The sequence below is a fragment of the Pelecanus crispus genome, chromosome 6 (genome assembly GCF_030463565.1).
Source record: "Pelecanus crispus isolate bPelCri1 chromosome 6, bPelCri1.pri, whole genome shotgun sequence".
NCBI classification, from domain to species: Eukaryota; Metazoa; Chordata; class Aves; order Pelecaniformes; family Pelecanidae; genus Pelecanus; species Pelecanus crispus.
The window spans coordinates 64,270,097-64,293,784 of NC_134648.1; the positions used below are offsets into that span (position 1 = coordinate 64,270,097).

Below are 23,688 nucleotides of genomic sequence, written 5' to 3' on the forward strand. Positions count from 1 at the left end.
TAAAATGGTGCCTGAAAAGAGCAAAGTCTCCAGAAACATGCGGTTTTGCCATAAGCACACCCAGTCTAGTCACAGGAGTAAACAAACCTCTCCAACACACCAACAAGAACTGTTGTGAAGTAGCCTGTTCCTAGCAGACTGAAACTGCTGCTGAGAAGAAAGCCTTCCTGTGGCCAGAGGGAGGAGGATTCCCTCAAGTCGGAAGAAAACTTCATATATACTGATTTTTGCACATTCCTGCCAGTAACCTGTTAGTCAGAAGATTAACAAAAAAAACAAACAAGAAAAAACCCACCCCAAAAACCCCTTAAAAATGTACAAAACGAGTAACAGTAAATCTGATCTTATTTTTTCCTATTTTAGATACAGCTTTCTATACCATAATGATTTGTATGACTGCAGTACACTGCAACTTCAGATACACATCTGGAGCTGAGCCACCTGCTGTACAAATGAAACAATGAGACAGTCCCTGTTCTGCAGAATTTGCTGTTGTAAGACAGGGACAACAGAAGGCCAGACAGACAGACACACACACACAAAAGGGGACCAATATTGGGCATCGCAGTGAACAGTAGTCTCAGTACACACACACTGCAAGTTCATCAAGGCCTTTTATGCACAACACAAGGAGTGAGAGCTTTTAAAGAGGACAATAAAGCAGTACTGCAGCTGTTTACAGGGACCATTTCCCAAATGTGAAAGGGTAGCGCAAGAGAAAGCACAGAAGTGGTTGCTTGCCCCCACGTTGTAGTCTCAGTATAGAGACATGCTAGGCTAACTGAAGGCAGAAGTTAACATCTTAATAGCAAATTAGAGATGGTAAAAATAGGTATGAAAAGCAAAAGCAGCTGGTTTTGCAGCTCAATGCAACAGAGGAACTAGTAGATAGGAACAAAGCAGCAGCCCAAAGAACGAGCTCTGCCCTGTTCACAGCAGCACTCTGAATGGGGACAAGGTTACATGCCAAGCATACAAAGTTGCAAGATGATGCAAACCTTAGGAAAGTATATTCCCCCCCTCCATGTTTGCTTTTGTTTTCCGTTTTCATGAATAACAGTATACTCCCAACAACTACAGCAACTTTGAAAACATCAACTTCTTTGAATATCAAAAAACAGTCTCTGCAGATGATCTGGCTGTAGTTGCTGTAGAGCTGAGAGAAGTCCCTATTTCAGAAAGAAATTTGGCCACCTGCTGCTCTAAGCAGAGAAGGTGGTATACATGTTTTTCTCTGAAATTACAACTCTCATTACCCAGGAAGACAGACTAGACTGGGAGAAAATGCATTAACTCCAAATGGCGCAGATATGTTGAACTGCATTCTATACGGCTGGCTAGTAGTCTTCATTCAGTTGTCACAGGTTTGCTCATCTTAAAATCATTTTATATTATTCCTGATGAACAGTCTACTACAAGCACTTTAGACCTCTGGCTTCCTTTCAAGTCAGAGCGTAGATATCAGTAAGGCTAGGACATCTCAAATCCTCTGGCATTAAAAAAAAAGTAAGTTATAGTAATTATTATGAAAGGATGAAACACCTACAGTACAAGTGTTTCCTCCTGCAATAAAAACAGCACGTTCTAACCCAATAAAAGCAATCACCAAGTCTAGTCCTAGAGTTTACTCGGGATCAGATTAGTCTACACCAATGACAAGGTGCGAGTTTTAAGCAACTGCTCTTCATGCAGCTGAGCCACCATGGCTGAAGAGAAGCTGCTCCGTTGCATGTCTTTAACAGCGCTGTCCGCTATGTTCAAAAGGTGAGGCCAGATTTGGCTGCTGCATCTTTGCAACCCCACTGCATAAAGGAGAAGAATTAATCCAGCTTGTAAAGCCAACAGTGCGGAAGGAAAATGCCCCGTTTCACCTGAACACGCTGAATCTGGCAAGAGCTGATGGTCAGGGAACACACAGAACCCTTTAAAAATACACGATGTCATTTATTACACTGGGACAGTACTTTGTGTTGCACAATCCAAGCTTTTGTTTCAAGCAAGAAAATGTTTTCTAAATATTTTGTCACCATGACAGTCTAGCCTTGGACTCGAATTCTGCCCTTGGTTACTCCAGAAAACCCCCGCGAAGTCAAGTGTGTCGCACAGCTCATCGCCGCGTCCCAGGCCACTGGGAAGGCTCACCTGGCAGTGCAGCCATCGGCATCCTCTCAGGCCTCCATGCTCTGCGGGGCTCTCTCATCCCAAGCTATTTTGCCTACCCACAAACTAAAACAGTCAACATAAGATCCGCACAAAGAAACAACATTGTAGGTAAGAAGACAACAGTTTTGCAACTAAGAAATACTAGACATCTCCCCAACAGGTTCAGCTTTATCCGAGGGATACAGGCAAAACAAAAACCACTCCCAAGATAGCAGAATGAAATATTTTAAACACACAGACCAAAAAGAGACATAGAAAAACATCCCGGCTTTGCGGGCCCTGTTCCAAGTAAAAACATTTCTTTCAGGGACATTAATTTGGCAAACTAAATCTGAGCAGATATAGCCTGAGTCCACAGCACAGCCCCGACAAGAGCAGTGGAGCATTTCTGCATGACTCAGGAAGCCCAACGAAGATTTCTGCAGAACAAGATCAACAGGGTGTTTATATACAGCCAGCAGCGTCATGTGAACGGGCGGTTTAGTTTGTTAAATGAATGTTTGCATTGTCATTTAAAAAACAAAAAACAAAAAATGCACACAACAAAAAACACCCTCTATTCCACACCTACAGGTTTCCAACATTAAAAACATAGCAGGGGAAGGAAGTACTCCAGCAGCCAAAATTTACAAATTCTTACCATAACTTTGGCGCAGTAAACTTCTCCAGTGTCACAAAGGCCTATTCTTCAGGGGACTTGGTTGCCTTTTTGTTTCGGAAGGACTAATCCACATGTGAAGGCTATTAAAGAACACACATACAAACCGCCAACAGAAGCATAAACATGCACACTTTTTGTGCGTGCGTGTGTGTGTTTTCAAGGTTTTATCTGCCTTTCCTTACGCAGAAAGACACCTCGGAACAGCCTGGAGGCAGGTATTTCTGCTTTCTCTCTTTTTACTAGTGAAGTTCTGAAAGCTTTTTCCTTGCCAGAAAACGGCAATGCTATTTTATTTTAATTCATCCAAATTGGTGACAGAGATTCATCCTCATTAGTTGCATTCAGTAGCCAGGTAACAAAAAAATGAAGATTTTAATATGGAGGGGGTTTTTTTGTTTGTTTGGATGATTTTTTTTACTAGAATAAACATTCTTACCAATAACTTTTTAATTGTTTGAGAGGGACCTTACTAGAACCTCAAAGAAAATACTAACACTATAAGTTACACTGGTCATTTTTACACTGCAAAACCAAATCCAAGCTCTGAAAGTCAGCACTTCTTCCTCTTGTTATCTGATGCTATATAAAAGCCCTAACATAGAGTTGAAAGAAATACAACAGAAAATCCTGCCTGATCTAAATACATAGAGCTAAATTTATCTTTCAGTTTTCGAAACACTGCTTAGAGATTGGGCATTTAGAGTTCTATTCACTGGCTAGAAAAAAGCCAAATGGTACATTTTAAAAAACTGACTTTGAAATATTGTTATGAGAACAGGGACAAGCTATGTAAACCCTAAAATTCTGTGGGTCTTTGTATTCACGATTATTGTCGCAAACTAAAAGGCTCATATTCCCTACTAAGCAAACATTTACAATTAAATCCATTCTGCACAAGGCATTTGCATTTTGAGATAGAACAGTCAGTCGTTCAGCTGCTGTGATTTAGATGGATTGGTTCATTATTGCTGCAGTTCGTTTTCAGCTACACTGTATAACAAAGGGGTGCCAATGTAGTCTTGAATGGCTTTAAAACTAAGTATGCTGGTATTCTTCCATGATGATGTAATTTAACTATCTCCCCATCTCTCGGATCAAGATATCTTGACTTTACAGGCTAAACTTCAGTGAAAACGACAGAAACAAGCTGTCACAATAGTGTTCAATAGGCAATATCTCTGCAAGTCGGCTGAAGGCTGCTGCTGGCAAGTTTGCAGTGATTTTCCATGTACGGAAAAGTAATTTTTCCCTAATTCTTCTTTAGAATAAATACTTTTCCTATCATGCAATAACAAGGCAACTTTGACTTCCACACCAGGAGATACATCAGTTGTGTACCTTCAAATGTTCATACTATAGTAAAAATTTATCTGTACCAGAAAAGGAGACCTAGAACTACAATGACCTCTGATGCAAAGAAAATTTCAAGTTGAAAAAGTCAACTGCTGTCCTGCTCCTTCACTGTCTGAAACATATCACCAAAGGCAGTTTTAAAGCAGCAAAACCATTTTACTATTAACAACCCCGTAAAAAGGCAAGGTTTCTGTTTTTAAGAAATTATTGAAGAAAAAAACCATGATGATTAGTGGCATTTAACCTCCCAATCTGAAGCACAGTCTTCTCAAGACACTGCCAGAGCAACACAAAGAACAATTACCACAGAGTGACTTGATTACTTAAATTATAGTGGCAAAGGATTCATATCCTATGTCCAGAAATCAGTTTCCACCTATAAAACTACTTCCAAGCCCCACAACCAGCACTGTCACCACAGATTATCACAACTGGATTCTAGCCTGCTCCATGCATAAACTTGCAGTGGAATATAGCTAAAACTATACAACTACACATTTAAGCCAAGTCTTGAACAAAGAAATAAATGCCTTCACTTCTTCTGGTGTTCTCAAAGTTTCATTTCTCCTTAATGAGGACAGGAGGGGAAGAAGATTGCATGATCAAAAGTTAAAAATTAAACAAAATAAAACAAAACCCCAAAAAATCTGCACTACAGAGAAAACACTTTCATGTAGTTAACTGACTGCTATTTATAGAAGGTTTATAGACCACAGGCAGGCACAGGGATATGTATGACCCACAAAAAAAAAAACCACCCACAATCCAGACAATCCATGCCTGGAAGTCCTTGAAAAGCAAGCAGCAAATATAAGGTAGTATTCCAATTCTGCAGAGATGAAGAGGCCTAACAATGGATTCTGAACAGCTTAACCGTTTTCTTCAAGGGTGTAACTTCTTCCTGACACTTCAACTGTGAAGCTCCAACCTAGGCATAATGGCAAGAATATATAAAATAGTGTGCATCCTTGCATTTCAGAGCATAAACCCTACTTTGTATATTTTCCACACTGGTATAACATCATTCCAAACAAGGCAGCATTAATTTGGCAGATGTAATACGGCATGTACAAAGGCTCATATGGAAACACATGGCAAAAATTTTAAAGAAGTATTTTTTCTCTTAAATCTTGAGATTTAGTTTAACTGGAGTTTGAGGGATAAAAAAAGCAGTTCAAATCTAGTTTCATCTGTATGTTTCTATTAGCCATTAGACCAGTCAAGCCTCCTACAGCAAATGCAAAATTTATTCTTTCACATGGCTTGCTTTCTGAAGTGTAATCAGGTACATTTCTTGATCCCCAGATCCTTTGACAGAATTGCAAAAATAGTAGGGTATGCTGCTAAGGCTGAGTGTTCAGAAAAATAAAGACACACATTAGAAATTATTTTAAATCATATACTTTTTGAGACTTTTTACTAACAGTAATTAAAAGCCCTTTTTCTTCCCCTTAGTCTAAACTGTGAAGAAGGCACTCAGGTTATGTCTTCCAGTTTTTCCTCTACATCATGAGGATTAGCAAGCTCCTCTGCTTTGGAAAGAAAAAGGGGCGAAACCTTCAAAGTCTTGTGACTTCTACAGGTGAGAACAAATTTATAAAGTCACCACAAACATAAGGGCTGCACTTAAAATTTGCGAATTAGCATGGATTGCTGTAAGCAGCTCTGACCCCCATCAGCACCTGAAGTCCACTAAAATAACACCAGCATCAACTTCATGAGTTAGACTTTCCTATCAGCAAAATAATGCTTGTCTTAAAAGACTTCTCTTATGAAGAAAGGCTGAGAGACCTGGGGTTGTTCAGCCTGGAGAAGAGAAGGCTCCAGGAAGGTCTTATTGTGGCCTTTCAACATATAAAGGGAGCTTATAAAAGAGACTTGGAGAGGCTTTTTACCAGGCCTGTAGTGATAGGACAAGGGGTGATGGTTTTAAACTAGAAGAGGGTAGATGCTGATTACATGTAAGGAAGAAATTCTTTACCGTGAGGGTGGTGAAACACTGGAAGAGGTTGTCCAGAGAAGTTGTGGATGCCCCGTCACTGGAAGTGTTCAAGGTCAGGTTGCATGGGGCTTTGAGCAACCTGATCTAGCAGAGGATGTCCCTGCCCACAGCAAGGGAGCTGGACTAGGTGATCTTTAAAGGTCTCCTCCAAGGCAAACCATTCTATCATTCTAGACAGGTCACTAGAGCTCCCTCCCAAAACAGGTATCTCCTATGAAGGCGACGGTTCACGACCAACACAAAATTCGGTTCCCTAGCACACATGTTCTGTGGTCCTCATTAAGAGTACATTAGTAAAGCGCAATCAGAAGACACTGATTTGATAGCCCTACAAATGATTCAGATGCTGCAGTCTCAATATTAACATGAAACACCACTGCAGTCAATGCACAGAACCACTGACTCCAAGGCGTATTTCTACACGCAGTTCACCAAAGGCCTGGGCTTTGGACAGCACTTCAAAACACACTCTCCCAACTTACCCAAGAGACTCAGGAAAACAGTAACTGACTTGCCCACAGTCTGCGATGATTGTTTACCTCTGCTGTCCTCAAATACGACCATGCACTTTTGAATAAATTGACAAGTTTCACAATACTGTTTGACCAGCTATCTTTTTCACATTTTTGGCTCAACTTGAAAAGGTGGAAGAATAATCCCAGAGTTCCGAAACATGTTTTCCAACTGCACTCAAAGTTGGTCTTCATTATTTCCCCCTTTCAGTTGCAGTAAATATTTCTCACAGAAGCACACTACTTCACACCTAATATGGTGCTATTCTTTCTCCATTCTTTTTCTTCCTCTTTCCTCATATAGTTTCCTGGTTTTTGTTCCCCCTTTAAGAGGCACATTGTACCTGCAACATAATACATCTGAAAATAATAATCCTGCCTCTGTCTTCCCCCCATGAGACATGACTTTTTAAGTAAGATTTAACTCTTTTTTTTTTTTCCTTAGATATTGAAGTAACTGATTTACTAAAAGGGAAAAACACAAGGCTTACAGGTTTGTGTTTTGGGTTTGTTTTTTTTTTTAACAATGCTCTGTCTTTTAAAATGCATTCAAATTAAATGTTCAAATATTAAGTAAACCCCTCTTTCCAACACATATTAAGGTTTGTTTCTTGAATGAGTCTGAGACCAGCAACTACCCTGCTTTTTAAGAAAATTTGCCAGTAACATAAACTGTGGGTAAAAGAAGATACACTACATGTCACCATGTACTGCTCTGAGAGCATCAAAGTCCTCACAGCTTTTTCAGATGGTAAAGTCTAGGGCTAAGAGTGCTAACACAGAGCAAGTTTAGGCAGGGGAGGCCGCGGGCAGAGGCAAGGAGTGCAACTGATGGTGCTCAGGCAGGGGGAGCGCCAGCAGGGAATGCTGCAAGGGAAGGAACCTTCCAGCATCCACACCGGGGCTGCAGGGGAAGACATTTTCAAGTGAGGACAAGGCGCCAAGCTTAAAATGCATGGCACAGCACCTTGCCTAAAACCACTCCTGCAAGAACAAGAAAGTTTTACTCTCTTGCTCTCTCTTTACCTCAAAATACCATGCTCACTTAGTACTTCTTTCTTCCTAAATCCATACCTGATGACTTCTCAATATGCCTACTGAGAGGAAAAAAAGAACAGAAAACCACAGGTGGACGACTTCCCACCCGCCCCCCGGCCTACCTTTTCCTTCTTGAAAATGAAGGAACCATGAAAGAGAGGATCAAAGCCAATGCAGGCAGTTTCTGCCTGATCCACTGTATCAAGCATTCCCAGGTTCGCTTTAACGGGACTTGCAACGTCCTAGATCCCTCGTTCTCCTAAGTCTTTCCAGGACAAGTAACAGTAATTTATGATGCTACCCCACTTTTAGAGATAAAATTGAGAGCTAGTTTGTTTTGCTTCTGATGTACAATAAAACAGAATATGAAAGCAAACTTCCAGGACTGACATAAATAACGCGGGCATCAACATCTGAGCTCTTCCTCTTTGCCATTCAAAGCGAGACTGTGTTTGGTGTCACTCACGTGTAAGTTCCAGTCAGTCAGTTTATAAACACAGAGAAAAACATCTAACCTGGCATGACTTCTCTAAAGAACTGAAAGCATTTTGCAAAAAAGGTGGGGGAAAATGTTGGAATAAATATTTTTTGGGAGTAATTCTTACTGAAAAAAGAAACCTTTGGACTTCATGCTTCAAAAATGTAAGGCTGTGGCTTAAAGAACAGGCTTTCCTACATGAAAAAATGTTCTGGAAGAAAGACTTTTCTAAAAGGATACTGGAAAGTAACAAAGATGGTCAAAGACATAAGCAGTCTGCTCAGTGGAAGGAAGATGAGCAATCTCTAGGCTACGCTAGCTCTTTCAAAGATGTAGTACAGTACAGTTACACCGTACTAGGTAATTCTCAGCATCTGACTTCCCTGTCATCCAAAGCAGACTTTTTACAGTACACTGGATCCAGCCTGTTTCCTATGATCTCTCCACAAATAATTGCATCAGATGAGATTTACCCTCCAAAAGTCTAGCTGACTAGCCATTATCAGCTCATATTTCTCCAGATGTTTTGTGATCTCATCCTTTCTTAATGTCTCTAGCATCTTGCCTACCACCAAGGTCAGATTTATTGGTCGACGATTTCCTGGTTCCTCCCCAATCCCCTTTTCCCAGAACAAGGCAAGCAAAATGAAAGCAACCGAGAGCTAGCATTGCAAAACTATTGCCCCTTGTGTTGAAAAAGAGACACACAAGAAAAACCACAAACTGACACAGCTTATCTTTTGTTTCCAATAAGAAGAGCAACAGATTTCCCTATAAACCCAACCCTTCAGCTCTGGAAGTAGCATCAGCTTCTTTCCCTCTGTTACAAACTTCCCCCCTCCATTCTTTGTTCAGCCCCTATCTTGTTTCTTACCTTTCCTCTTCCCCCCTGTTTTTCCTCTGAAGCAGCTGTGCCCTCTATAGCTGGCATCTTCAGAGTTCAGATGTGTCTTAGGATCCTTTGTATCAAGTGCCACAGCCACTCCTTTGAAATACCATGAAAGCCAGACGATCCTTGAACTAATCTGAATCTCGAAGGCGCTGGCTACACAGGTCATCAAGAAAGTGCACCGCTACATCCCAGGGACGGACAGAAGCCAAGGTAAAAAATAAAAAACACCCCAAAATAAAACACACACACACCACACATACAAAAAGAGGTAGGGAACACAGTGAGAACAGAAAAGAGAGAAGAAAGAAGAGGTGAAGAAAAACAGCAACACAAGAGACCCACTGGCTTTTAAAAAGAAAAAAAGTTACCTTCTGATCATACCTCATAAGATCCTGTTTTGGTTCATGCTAACAGAATACTGAAAGTATGAACCTGTGCTCAAAATAACAAAGCTCAAGTTTTGTGCTATTCCGCTAGAGAAAGTTAAAAGAGCGACAATCAGCACTTAATTCCTGGCTTGTGTTTTATACATGGATCCTGCATTAATTTTATGCAATGAAGCTATAGGAAGACAAATCACAAGGGACTACTGGTTATTTATTAGGATGTCTGCATCACTCCATTTCATTACAGAAACAATTCTTTAACAAAAAAAATTAGTAGCATTTCCATAAGTGGAGCAAGTATCTTTTGTCTAATTTCTCATGTAAAGACCTCTAGTAATTTTGGTCAGATTGGAAGCCAGACTCCCAACCAGCCAAACAATTTTACCTGCTTAAAGTCCGCACAAGTTAACATTTGGAGGACATGTTCTGGTTTTCACGGTTAAAATTACTGTGCGGTGTTTATATATTATTTAAAAACAAAAGCAAGAAGTAGCTCCACATTTGCTGCTAAATATTAATGGATGTATACACAGGTCTCTCCTGCTGCTTTATAATTGCTTCACAGTTCTCAGAGTGAGAAATCAAGATTTCTATTTCCTTTTTTAAATGTCAGTGTACATTTTTCCCTCCCCCTCTTTCCCTGCCTCCAAAAGACTCCTTTTTCCATATGCGTTTATGCCCTAATAAGAAAACCGGACATACTAGGGAAGACAGAGATGACAGAGTATCAAAATGCACAATCCCCCTCTTTGTTAGCCTTGCAGAAAGACTTAAAAAAACACCCACCCAAACAGGATGAAGACTGAAGACAATAGAAGGACCTTTATAAACAGGGACCAGAGCAGAAAGATGCAATAAAACCAATGAGATTTTTAAAATGGATCAATAAAGTAAATAAAATACACTTGGGCATGCCTCTTTTATCCAAAAAGTTCCACTACACACGACCAAGATTAAGGATACTCATGACACACATCCAGAAAACCTGTAGTCTCAGAACTCAACAAGCAGCAATTTGGGCAGATAATTTTCTCCTTCCCCCCTCACATTCAATCACAATTACAGCACCTCTGCTTCAACCCATTTCCCCCGTCCTTTCCCACTAAACAGACCTTCAATGTTACATAACCGGGGACCACACGTTCTGGACATACACACACAATACACCAACCCCGAGTCTGAGTTTCGTTTTCTACGTGTGTGTTGGAACACTTCAGCCACTCAGTTATGCAAAGAGTGGTTAGTATTTTAACTACTGTTTCTGTCTTCACACAAGAATCTATCGCCTCACTGTGATTAGAGTAACAGCACCAAGCGCTGCCAGCAGGGAAAAGAGGGGGAAAAAAAAAAAGTTCATTCATGAATTCTTCTATTTCTGCCTGGTTGAGGTTAGACATATCACGGAGATGACTCTGGCCCCTGCACAAACAAACATCTGTGCTACTGGAAGTAGAGCTTCCTTTAAGCGACTGACTTACAGAACTGCCAAGAGCCCTCGGCCAGGCAGCAATGTTTAATTTCATTTCTCCATTTGTATTTTTAATCTTGGAAACAAAAACAGAAATGTAAAGCATGCTGACAGAAGAAAACAACCCCACAATTCTAGAAAGCCCTGCTATTTCCCTGCCAGGCCAAAACACCTGCTCCTGCTAATGATGGCTTTATTCTTATATACACCTGCCATCCAGAAGGGCTCCAGAGCACTTTGCAGCCTGATTTATACATACGCAAATCATTAAAACCACCAAAATTAAGCCACTGCTGGGGTGAGATGTAGCAACTGTTTAACTACACACAGCCATGCTGTTCAACTGCTCAGGACATGAACTAAGAAACACCATATCCAACTAAAGCTATGGGGGAACGCTAGGTAGAAAGAACATCATTGCCCAATCTGGATTTCAGCCAGTCACTGCTTAAAATATTTGCATGTGGAAAGCCCTAGGATCTTTAAAGAACACATGCAGTGCAACCTTTTTTTTATAAATGATCCAAAAGACAAACAATACACATTTCCTATATCTAATATCCTCCTTTAGCAGTCCCTCCCTGCAGTAATTACTGTTTATACCTTAACTTCAGAAGCTCACAGTATCAGACATCAGTTTTGGAAACATCCTGTGGTTGAAGCACTTGATCTTGCAGAGCCAGCAAACTGATAGGGTCTGGCAATAAATGTAGATGATTTAAAAAAAATCCTTTCCAAGACACACGCACACATGAGTGGATCAGTTCCCCCCACACGCACCCCCAGCCAAAACAACTGAATTTGTCGACTGATCCCGAAACAGCTACAAAAACCAGGAGAGTAACGGAGCTGACATACTGGCAAGCCGAGGAGGAGAGCAAGTACTGCTTTCTAAAACCCTCCTTGCACAGACAATGCCAAATTAACAGTTGCAAAGTCAATGAAGTGGAATGAAACAGGTGTCACCACACATACCGAGAAAGCAAAAAGGCATTCAGGAACAGGTTAAAAAGATTAGGAAACCTGGCATCCAAAAAATGCCAAGATATGTTTAACAGTTTGGGCATTTGGGCACAAATTTGCAGTCTCAAATATGTAGAACATGTGGAGTAACATTTTGGAAATGGAAATGTGTTCAGCAGATAATCTCATCATCATATTATCAGCAAACCATCAGAGATAATAATCCATTTTGCTAAGGTAATTTTAAAAAGAAAAAAAAAAATCAGATAGGAGACGAGGGCATCCTTTACCAAGACCTCCTCCAGAGGTCTCCTTACTTGAAAGTAGCTTTATTGTAATCCTAGAAACAACAAAAATTCAATTCTCAAGAGTAAATACAGACAAGCTTGAAATACAACATGACTGTTTTAAAGTTTCAGACACATCTGCCTCTGCATCATTCTGACAATACAATTCCATTTTCATACTTTTTAAAATAAATGTTTCTCCCTCAGATTTTTGTACAGTGCTCCTCAAAATAACAAAATAATTTTTTTAAAGCTACAGGTAAGTGCAGAAAGAATTGTAACAATAGACAGTTAAAAAAACCTAAGCCTAAAAAAATAGTTTAAAACTAAAAACATATCTCTGTTTTGAAGAGTTTCTAGATTCATAAATGGGACTGGGAAGCATAATTCTGTGTTTCTTTCTTCTGTTTTATCCAAACAGAGCATAATTCTCAAATACTTTATCAGAACAAAGGTAGCCTGGGTACACCAGAATTATTGAATGAGTTATTTAAGATAATGAGTGGAAAGGCGTTCCTAACTGAAATAAACCAGAACAAAAAAAACAGAAAAAACTTCATCAAAACATTTTTCCATCAAGCATCAGACAATTTGCTAAACTAAGCTACATATCCAGCTGTTAGAAATATATGTTTCCACCCTTTTAAAACACGGATTATCAACGTGTTTGCTAAATTCTTAGAAATTTCTTATTGTTGCAGAAGAACCATCAGCCTTTATCAAGGTTATGATAACATATTGCGATTTTCTTCCAGAAATAATCATGCTACACTTTTCCACCTTCAGGCAAGTTGTTGCAAACCCTCTAGAAAAATCCCGTCTGCAGAACCATGTGAGCTTCCCTACTGCTGGAGCACAGAGATTCTGTTTTCGGTCCAAAAAAACGATGATATTATGGAAAGTACCTAATACTGCTCTCTCCTTTCCAAGAAATGACAGTAGAATGCAAAGAAACAGGTAAGTCAAGTACCTTATAGGAGCAATGCTGTAGTACTTGAAAACAAACACCCCCTACCCCTCAAAAAAAAAAAAAACAAACCCACTGTTTTGGGAATAAAACATTTAAGAATGCAAAAAGCATATCGGCACACATGACTATGTTATTTCAGTTTTGCCACCCAGTCAAGAATAAAGATTTTTTATAAAAATCAAATGGCATTAGCAGTACAACAGAAATGCACAGAGTGCTCAAACTCAAGGCTATTCTTCCCATCTAGGACACTGGTACCAAGAGCGGTTCAGACACAAACAAAACAGCACACTCTCTAGCAAGTCTCTGCAAGAGCACAGCATTGCTTGCAATATACAGGCATATTTTTCACCATTCAAATGAAGATTCACCTCAAGACAATTCTACCTTCTAACACAAAAAGAACAGCTACAGACCTATATATAAAACAACATATGCCGCACTTTAACCTTTAACACTCTAAGTAGCACCTCCTTCAGTCGCTGCCTTTGTCATCATTTTCAAAACAGTTCACACAGCTTTCAGTGAACACTCACATGCACACACCCAAAGAAAACCCCTCGGACGTGCGTCTCCTCAAACTTGACAGTCACACACGCTCCTTATATGCCGTTTCCCTTTAGGGTGAACAGGAAAATAACGGACTATTTCAAGATACACTGCTAAAGGACAGATCACCACGTGAGAGAAAGCCAATCTACTGTCCTGGAGGGAAGAGACACTTACCTCGTTTGTGAAGCCACCCTTCCTTCACTATTGCTACTTCATTCATAATGGCAGGAATGTCTCTTGAAAAACCAGTTTATGCCAAAAGATCACTCTGTTGAAATTCCTGAACTCCCGCAGAAGGCTCCACAAAAGGGACGGGGTTTTTTTTTTCCGTTTTTCTCCTTCCCAGCTATTTCTAAAAGGATCAAAAGAAGAGTGCACCATCATTTTGAAGCATGTCACATATGTACAGTAAAGGATACAACAGGGAGTAGCTTTCATTGCTAGTTTGGGGTTTTTTTATTATTATTACAAATCCTAAGTGAGGGCTTTGCTCTTCACAAGGATTTTTGTATCTTGGTGGGTGGAGGTGCCAAAATACGTGCTTGCTGAAGTCCTACTTCTTCACTGAGCGGATTGATCATGGGCAGACTCACAACACCACCAGACACTGTCTGGATTAGAGGGGGTTGCAAGATCTTGCCCAGTAAACCTCCACATCTCCAACAGCACCTCACTCTCCACAACAATAAAAACTCTGAGATTTCACAAAGTCTAGGTTTAAATATTTCCTGGTAAGAAGACTTCCAGAACATCTTCTGCAAGGTTTCTTCACAGCCTGATGTATAGCAGTCTATGAAATAACACACAATGCATCTAAGAGATATACCCCTAAGCAGTAAAAATTCCTAATGCTCTCCTTCAAATTTTCATAGCTTCAGCATCATCCTGTTAATCCCACTCAGATCTCCTCAACTCCCCCAAGAAGCGTCTTCTCTATCTTTGATATTTATAACCCCTACCTCTCCTAGAGGTATACAAAGAATCTCAGATAAGCTCACGTATCTTTCTGTTATCCTAAATCAGCCTTCATAGCACCCTGATCAATTTTATTGCTCTTCCCTGAACACACCGCAGTTTGCTGCTGTCTTTCTCGCAACAAATTACACCTAAGCACAATTTAGGATTTTTACCTCTCTGCTTTATGAGATGAAGTCCCTATCTAAATAGCTCAAAATTGCTGTATCTTATTGAAAATGTGTCTAGCTCATGGCTGACTACCACAGAAATGTTCTTCGCGTTTTCACTCCCTCAATGAAAGTAATCTCTTCCCAAATGCATTAGCTTTTATTATTTTTCTAAATTGAATCTGATTATTTTTCTGCTTGTGGTACAAAAGCAGTGTTTGTTTTTCTTTAATGACTTCTGTGCTCTCTGAAGTGTCCATACTGCCATTCAATTTGGTATTACTTGGGTGATCAACAAATGTAATTGGTGACAAATTCCCAGCAATAACCAAGAGGTTTAATAAAACAGAACCCAGCAGAATTTGTAACTTGCCGCCAAAGAGTTGGCTTTTACCGGAGTCTCTCTCCAACCACGAAGACATCACATTCCCATCTAACAAATATATACCATCTCTGCATGCATTTGGCACACGTGCATCAATTGTCTCTGAACGTGCAGGTGATAGCCATCCATCAGAAACTAGACTAAAAAGCAACTAATTCCCCATAACTCACTAAGACATGACCCTGGATGGAAGAAACAGGTGGTCAAAATTAATCCAACCTAGAAATGAAACCCCAGCAGGCACAGAGGGCTCTGTACCATACATCACCAGTGCTCTGAATCGGGCAGCCTTCAAAGCAAGGAGGTCAAATTTGAACAAGTACCACCACTGCAAGCAGAAATTGACTGGGAGAAAGGAGGTCACTCCCCCGATACTTTGCCTATCAACTTTCACTGTTTATCACTATTCCTCAGGTCTTCTGGTAACACTTTTACTCTCTAGTTTTTTCCCCAGAAACAAGCTGGGCTTTTTTTACCAAATTACAAATCTGCTGTATCTCCCTGGTTATAATTATCAACTCCAAGAAACAGCTAAGTCATTTGCCTGAGGGAGGGAAAACACACGAAAAATGACATTGGAACAAGAGATGTGTAAGAATTCCTTAATCTCATAAATAAGTATGAGAACACCATATGCTGTAGAATAGGGACCAGTAACCCACAGCTGCCAGAGTTACCTAGGAACAAACTCCTTTAGCTCCAGAGCAATTAGGATAGAACCTGACGAACATGGGAGGCTTTCGTGCTCCTTTCAAAAATTCATGCACAACAGTCACGAGAGCTAGACTGACTTGTTGATGTCATGAGGAGACTAGACCTTGTTTAGAGGCTTTGTTTAAGCATCAAGCAATTTGCAAAATGTTGAACAAAACCCCTAAGATTATCACAGCTTACTTCTGGAAATGCAACATCCAGGTGTGAAAGTTAACCCTTCTATCCTTGTGCCATAACACCACAGGGACTGTGAAACCTACTTCTGCGTCTTGAATTCAAAAATTTAGCTGCATTGAACAATTCTTTTTCAATAACCATATGTAAAAAAGGAAGCTACAAGCCAAACTAGTCTGTAGAAAGGACAATCCTATTATTAAAAACAGAAAAAAGCACAAAGGTCCAAAATTCTGCAATCTGCAGCTAACTTACTCCAGGTTTTTCTGGGTCAACACTTGCCAAGATTACCACTTGGCAGCCTCCTGCTTGTCATCGGCTAAACTGTCATCTCATAATGTGAATTTGAATGACAATACAGCCCAAAAAAACAGATCAACAAAGAAACCCAAAGTTCAGAGGACCTACTTTTTCTACTCTTTGTGGTGTCCAGAAAGTTTGGACTGCCTTTTCCCTACAATTTCTACCCAAGAAATGTTTCCCAACTGCTACTGCAGCCCTGCTATCAGGGATGTGTCTTTACCTGCCCATCTCCTTCAAAGGGAGAGGGGTGGTGAAGGGGGTTTTGTAAAGGAGCCATGCACAGAAGACTGGGTAGCACAGCACAATGAAGCGGGAAAACACTAAACATTCCCTGACACCAACGTGCACCGTGGGCTCCACCTCAGTCCTTCAATCAGCTATACCAGAGCGCTTATTTTTATAAGGGGAACTTAAACTAATTTTTCTTCACAGTGTGAAGAGATGGGAATCCCTTCCTGTGCCCATAGACACAGCTCCAACAGAAGCAAACCCACTCTATCTGGTATATTTTAAAACACACATTCAAGCTGTGCCTAATGTATCTATTTTAGTAAAAGACACTATTGAAGACAGGGGCAGCAAGTAAGCGTAATTTCTTGGAATAGAAGAGCCAGTTAACTACAGGTCAATGTACTACTGAAGATGCGTAAACCAAAGAAAGCTCCTTTTCCATAAAATCCGGGGGCAGGGAGGGAGGGGGGGAAGGAATGATTACAGTCCTCATTTATGGCCATCTAAGAATGGTTCCCAGTGAACAGAAGGCATCTGAAGTAAGTATGACCTGGCTGCTCCAGCCTGTGGCTGCACATGACTAAACACTGTCAAAAGCTGAACAACTCCGTCTTTCTCCTAGCCTTCTGTTTGCTTGTTTTTCAATATGCATTTCTGTAATACCTTTTTCCCTACCAAAGTATTCCTCACATGGCTGAAGCACAGTAAATCATGAATGGCATGACATCAGCATCGTATCATGGTGACGCTGGTTTTACGCATGTAATAATTCCTTAAAGGTTATTAACTTCTTCATAAATAATGAGATAACTCAATTCCCTAGGCACTGCAGCAGCAAAACCTGCTTTAAGGAGTCAGTCAAACCAACCATCCAACAGAAGGTGGAGCAGAACCGTCTTTTCCGTATTTGGGAGAGTCGTGTTAGAGCTCCTTCTCTCATTCTCTTCCACCTATTATGCTCACCTTCTTTTGTCTCTACAAGATCAAGAGATGAATCTGTCCTCCTTGCCCTCTTTCCAAGATGAAATTTCATATTTGTTTCTACTCACACCCTAAAGCAGAGCAGGAAGAAAAGGAATCCTTCCATAACGCTGAAGCTGAAACCTAAGCTTACGGGATGCAGGAGCATCTGTGGTAATTATCTCATCCATGAGGGAGAGTAACCAACCTTGGTCCTGCTGCTGCCTTAACCTGGCACATCAGACAGTGTCTAGGCTGTACTAGTTAGCCCAGATCAGAAAGCAGGTCACAGCAAAGCACGCTCCTGGACTAACACTTTGCCCATCACATCACCAGTTACTGACGCCCACTGCCCTGGCGTGGCACAGTCCTGATGCTCCCAGGACACCATGAGCCCTAACGTGCTACACATCCTTACGCGTTCTTACAATGCACAACAGCAGCACCAGGCAAAAAAAGATCCAGCTGCCCCTGTTTGCCTGCCTTGGCCACATGACACTATCACCAGAGCAGATGAGGCACATAGGAGCTGGAGGGGGGCAGAGGGGTGTGTGTTCGGGCCCACTACATGGGAGATCATGAGCAACCTAAACTCTCTTCCCGCAGTAGGTCCCAGATCCCAGCGTAAGCTCACAGCTGACAGCCAACTGCACCTGAACAGCACAGACACAACGAAGCTGGGCTCCAGACAGCATTTCAAGCGGGGCATACAGATAGGTGTCCCCACCAGGCTTTGACCAGTGAAGTACATCTCCTGCGTTATGCAAATCCTGCCCTGGGTGTTTCACGGGAGTGGCAGCGGTTCCAACGCGCTCAAGGCCCTCTAAGCACACAGTAGTAGCTTTGCACCATGACCCAGTTACCAAATCTGGGCAGACAGCTTTCAAGAAAGCTTAGAGGGACCAGGTTGTTCCAGCATCTTAGCTTACTTCACAAAAAGCGCATTGTGGGCCGTGAGTTAGGTGTGGTCACTAGTATTCACTACTATGTGTTGTGTTGAACAACACCAGGTCTAAACTGGTATTTCATGGCTGCACATGCAGCTTATCGCAAGGTTCAGAAAGGCTTCTCTGATACTAAGAGTGATGGAAAAATTAAGCGGAGAATAAAAATTTGTAAAGCCGCATCCACTTTTCTTTCAATCTGTTAGCCTAGTCTAGGTTTACAAAACTGTAATTTGAAATGCTTGTGCTCTCGTGTCTTTGCTGATCAATAGACAGGAGGTTAATATTGTTCAGGTGAGGGGCCAAAGTTACGACATCCAGCTGTCCAAGCCGCAACCACAACTATAGTTTGATAGGACAAACTAAGCTGCCTATTTCAAAACTGAGCAATGGCAGAAAAGAGACTTCTTCATACTCTCTCTGTCAAAGACACAGGCCAGACAAAATCCTCTTCATGTTCCCAAACAAGAACAAGTCTTTTTGCAGTTTATGCTCATATAATTTAAAAACTGTGCTGCTCAGAACTCTGTACTAACTTTAAATGCATTTAATCAAATTCCATTTTAAAGTATTTAAACCAGAAGCTTTGTTCTGCCCCTAAACAAATCAAGTCAGTCGTGAACCTATTTAATTCTTAACGTAATCACTTACAGGACATTTTTATAAGCTGGCAAGTGAATGCTGGAGCTACAAGTTACTTGCAGACACTGGAGCAATTCTCAAATTTGATTTACCACTGCTACACACCAAAAACAGTTCTATAAACATCACACACAACAAAAGCCCTCCTATTTAAAAAAATCAAAGGTAGTTCCACAGTGTCTTTAAATCTATTAACTCAGACAAATGTTGTGGCTGTCATCAGGAAATTAACTACTACATAAAAGTAATTACTAGTCATGCAGTATGTCAAATTTATTTACCTGTAAACAAATATTCTTCTGAATTAAGTGTTAGTAACTCCCCTTTATAACTGTATTTTGAAATGTACATCCCTCCTGTGGTATAAATAAAACAAACAAGAGCAAATCAGGGATTTGCTTCTTATATGTTAGAGGTGGTAGGAAAACAAAGCAAAGAGAAAAACAGTTAAATACTTTCCCCAAGGGGGTGGGGGGGGTGGGGGATACCAATAAGGTGCAAGCTGCATTAGCATCAGTAGCGTACTGTCAGTAAAGTAAATAAAAAGTTGCAGCACATTCATAGATTCGATTATGTGTGTTACAAAGAAACAGAAGCAAAAGTCCTAGAAGTCTCCAAGAACATTTCGACAACTGCAGAATTTCACCTGGGGGGGGCGGGGGGGCATCTGCAGACAGCTCCCTACAGCTCTGCAAAACACGACTGGAAAAAAAAAAAAAAAAAAAAAAAAAATCAAGTCCACAAACGCTGCACAACCACCTACACACGCCAAATGCCCACGGAGATAATCACACTCCCGTCGGCAAACACCGAGTGGTCCGCAAAGCGGAGCTGGGCTGAACAACGCGGCTACAGAAGACAAGGGGAGAAAATGGGGGCGGGTGAGGGGGGAGATCGGGGGGGGGGGGGGGGGCACTTGGCGACTTTATTTGCCACAGTTTTAGCAACATCCCCCCTCCCCCCGCCACCCCCGTCTCCCTGGGGGATGCTCGGGCAGGTCCCGGGCGGCCCCAGCCCCCGCCGGCGCTGGAGGGGCCGCGGCTCCGAGGGGGCCGGGGCGGGGGCAGGCCCCAGGGCCGCCGGCGGAGCCCCCCGCCCCGCCGCCCTCTCATCCACCGCATCCCGGGGGAGCCAACAGCTTCCTGTCCGCCCCGGGCCCGCCGGCAGGACGCCGGCCGGGGGCCGCCCGCAGCCCGGCCCCCCTCGCCCCCCCACCCCGCCCGGCCGCGCCGCAGCCCGGCCGTGCCCGGGGCCGGGGCGGGGGGGGGGGGAGAACGGCGGGGCAGCCCCCCGCCCGCCGCCGCGGCCTAGGCGGGTCGGCGGCCGCTGCCCGGGGAAGGCGGAGGGCGGCCGCCCCCCCCTTCTCTTCCCTTCCCTTCCCTGCCCTGCCCTGCCCTCCCCGCCCGGCCCCGCACAATGCGGCGGGCACGGCGCGGCCGAGCGGAGCAGGCCCCGGCCCCGGCCCCGGCCCCGGCGCTTCCTTCCCCCAGCCCTTCCCAGCCGGGGGAGCGGGTCACTTACATGGCTGGAGCCCGGGGAGGAGGTGATGGGAGGGTGGCGGCGGCAGGGGCAGGGAGCCGGGAGGGAGGCAGGGGAAGGGGAGGGAAGGGGGGAGCGAGCCAGCGAGCGGGGGGAAGGGGGAGCCTGGCGAGGCGGGCTCTCCGGCGGGTGCCGAGCGAAGGCCTCACTGGGCTCCCGGCGGCAGCCGCCGCCTCCTCACCATCCCCGGGCGGCGGGCGGCGGGGCGGCTCCTCCTCCCCCTCTCGCAGGCGCTCGGCCCATGGGGCTCACACGCCCGCTCCGGCTGCCGGCCTGCCTTCCCCGCCGCTCCGCTCCGCCTCGCCCTCGCCCCCGCCGCCGCCCTGCCTCCGGCCGGGAGGGGGAGGCCGCCCCTCGCCTCGCCTCGCCTCGCTCAGCCGCCGCCGCCGCCGCCCCCCGCGCCACCGGGCCCAGCTCCCGCAGCCGGGGCCGGGCTCGTCCCACGCGCGTCTCCGCGGCGCTCGCTCACATCCTCCGGGGAGCGGCCGCCGGGTCCTACCGCCGCCGCGCCGCTTCCCGCCCGCCCCGCCGCGCCGCGCCGCGCCGAGCCGAGGGGCCGCGCCGCTCCGCGGGGGCGGGGGTGTCGGCAGCCGCAGGGGCCTCGCCGCCCTCGGAGCCCCCCTCAGCGCGGGGGGCAGCGCCCGCCGGCCCGGCCCTCCCGCCGCCCCCCGGCCAGGCCGGCCCCAGGCCCCGAGGGCGGCGTTGCCGGGCCCCCGGCGCGGCCTGGCCCCGGGCGGCCCGGCGGCGGGGTCGGCCTCCCCCCGATCGTCCCCGGCCCTTGACCCGGGCGCCTGGGCCGCCCTGCCCTGCGAGGTGATGTGGCCTCTCCTAACTCGGCCCTGCGGGAAGCCGCCGGCGTTAGCAGCCTGCTGCCCGCAGCGCGGACAATTTACCCCAAAAAAGAGGGGCCCGACGCCGCCGCAGGGCAGAGGCCCGGGCAGCCCCCGGCATTTCAACCTCTGGGAAGGGCCGGGCCCCCGTGAGCCCCGGGCAAGCTTCCCCGAAAGCGCGGGGCGCCAGTCCGCTTACCCTGCGCTCGGAGCTTTCCCTTGCGCCCGCGAAATATTGATTGATGAAATAATTAAGGCGTCGCGGTACCTGGGAGGATATTTCGCTCTCCCTTTCCGCAGCAGGCGGGCTGCGAGGCGCGGAAAGGTGAAGCGATTGCGGCGGGTCTGGATGCCGCTCTCCCCAGCGCCTCGCTGCGCTCCAGGCCGCCCTGCTCTCGCAGCAGGAATGGCTCAAAACATCACAAATTCCTTGAACTATGGCTTACAGGGCAGCAATATTTTGTAAGATTTCTAAGAGCCGTCCTGCTCTGAAAAACGATGTTGTGGAAATGCCGTTGACAGATTTATTATTTCTCCGCTCTTCCAGTATCAAAATTTGCCCTCCTTTGGTCATTAAAGGGATTTTGTTTATTTTCTAATTGACAGCGCCATAAACGCTAACTGGGCTGTAAGCATTGATTGGGTTGGTATAGAAACGTACGATCACTGATGATAGCGTTTCTGCAATCGGAAGCTAGCTGGAATTTGGAAAACAACACATCTTCCCACAGCTTTGCACTGTTAACTACGTAAAGGTGCATAATATGCATTTACAGCAGTAAATCTGCATTTACACTGGTGGCAAACCTATTTAAGAGGCTTTTCTGCCACATCATTTGAATGATTGTACACGGTTAGTGAAATTCACTTTCATCTTCCATTCTGATCAACTAGGTCTGTCTTAATCGGATCTGTCACAAGGGTTCCTGAGCGTCAAATGGATCACTGGATTTGGGGTACACCGGCGTGCTAGAGGAGCCAGCGATGAGACAGTGGAGGAAAGGCTTCGCTATTCTTCGTGGCGGAGGGAGACAGAGCAAGACCTCCTTTCCCACCAAGGAACAGACCAGTTCCTCCTGGCATAGCTGCTACATCACCGTGGTATTTTCTATGGCTCTGCTTTAGGTTTACTGGGGCACATTCCAGCAGAGGTTTAAAAATCTAGCATTCGGGCAACGTAGTGGAACAAGCAGACCCCATGGTACAGGCCCCATTACCGAGGTTAGGGTCAGATCCTCATCTGCTGCAGTCAGTGGAAAGATTTCTGTTGGTATCAGGGCAGAATGAAATGGCTGTGAGAACTTTCTAAGATGCAAAGGTAACAGAAAGGAAAAATCTGGGTTCGTGACTGCATTTCGACCTACTGTGCATTATGTTCAGAATATTTAGTGTAGATTAAAATGCATTACAGTTACATTTAAAATTAAATTAATCGTCACTGTGCAAAGCTTGCAGGCAGCTCAGAGGACATGTACAGAACTTAACAAAAACAAGAAGAAAATTCATTTATGAAGTAATTTTGAGTCTTCAGACTGCACTTACACCTAGCAATGAAGAGTGTGTGTAAGCACAGGAGTTCACTGGCTGTAAGACACTTCTGTCCAGGCAGGGGGATCTCTGGTAATAGATGTGATTGCAGGAGAGCTTTCTTGCCTTCCTGCCAAACCCTGTCCTGATTGATAAGCTCCCAGGCTGCATGGTGAGCAAGGTCATTAGGACTTCCCCCTGCAAACAAAGCAGCAGTTTAAAAAATAAGGTCATACAGTAAACATAGTTTTCTGTCCTGAAAAGAAGAAAATAAACCTCCGTTGTTTGCTAGAGAGGAAGTACAATGAAAAAAAAAAAAGACATTTCAACACGAACAGATTGTTTAGATTTGCCGACTGTTGATTTACCATGATGAAAGACAGGCCCAAACTAGAAAGTTTGGATCCTGATCTGGATCTGACATTCCCCAAATTTGAGGGGGAAGTGCGGTTCAGAGTCTGGAGTAAGGGCTTATGTCTCTAACACAGCAAAGTACTGTGGATAAAAGTACCCAGGTAAAGTAGGAAGTGCCTGGTCTGTGACAGCAAGAGTGACTTTGTATCAACAATGAACAAAAGCAGGCTTTTTTT

At 44.1% G+C, this 23,688-nt stretch overlaps 1 protein-coding gene across 1 annotated transcript in view; it reads right to left on the reverse strand.

The window, feature by feature from the left end:
- Positions 1-13,921, reverse strand: part of AKT1 (AKT serine/threonine kinase 1) — a 66,804-nt gene extending 52,883 nt beyond the window's left edge. The window contains exon 1 of the mRNA XM_075711957.1: positions 13,900-13,921. The gene's annotated coding sequence lies outside the window, so the exon portion shown is untranslated. The remainder of the gene's footprint in view (positions 1-13,899) is intronic.
- Between the last annotated feature and the right edge of the window lie 9,767 nt (positions 13,922-23,688).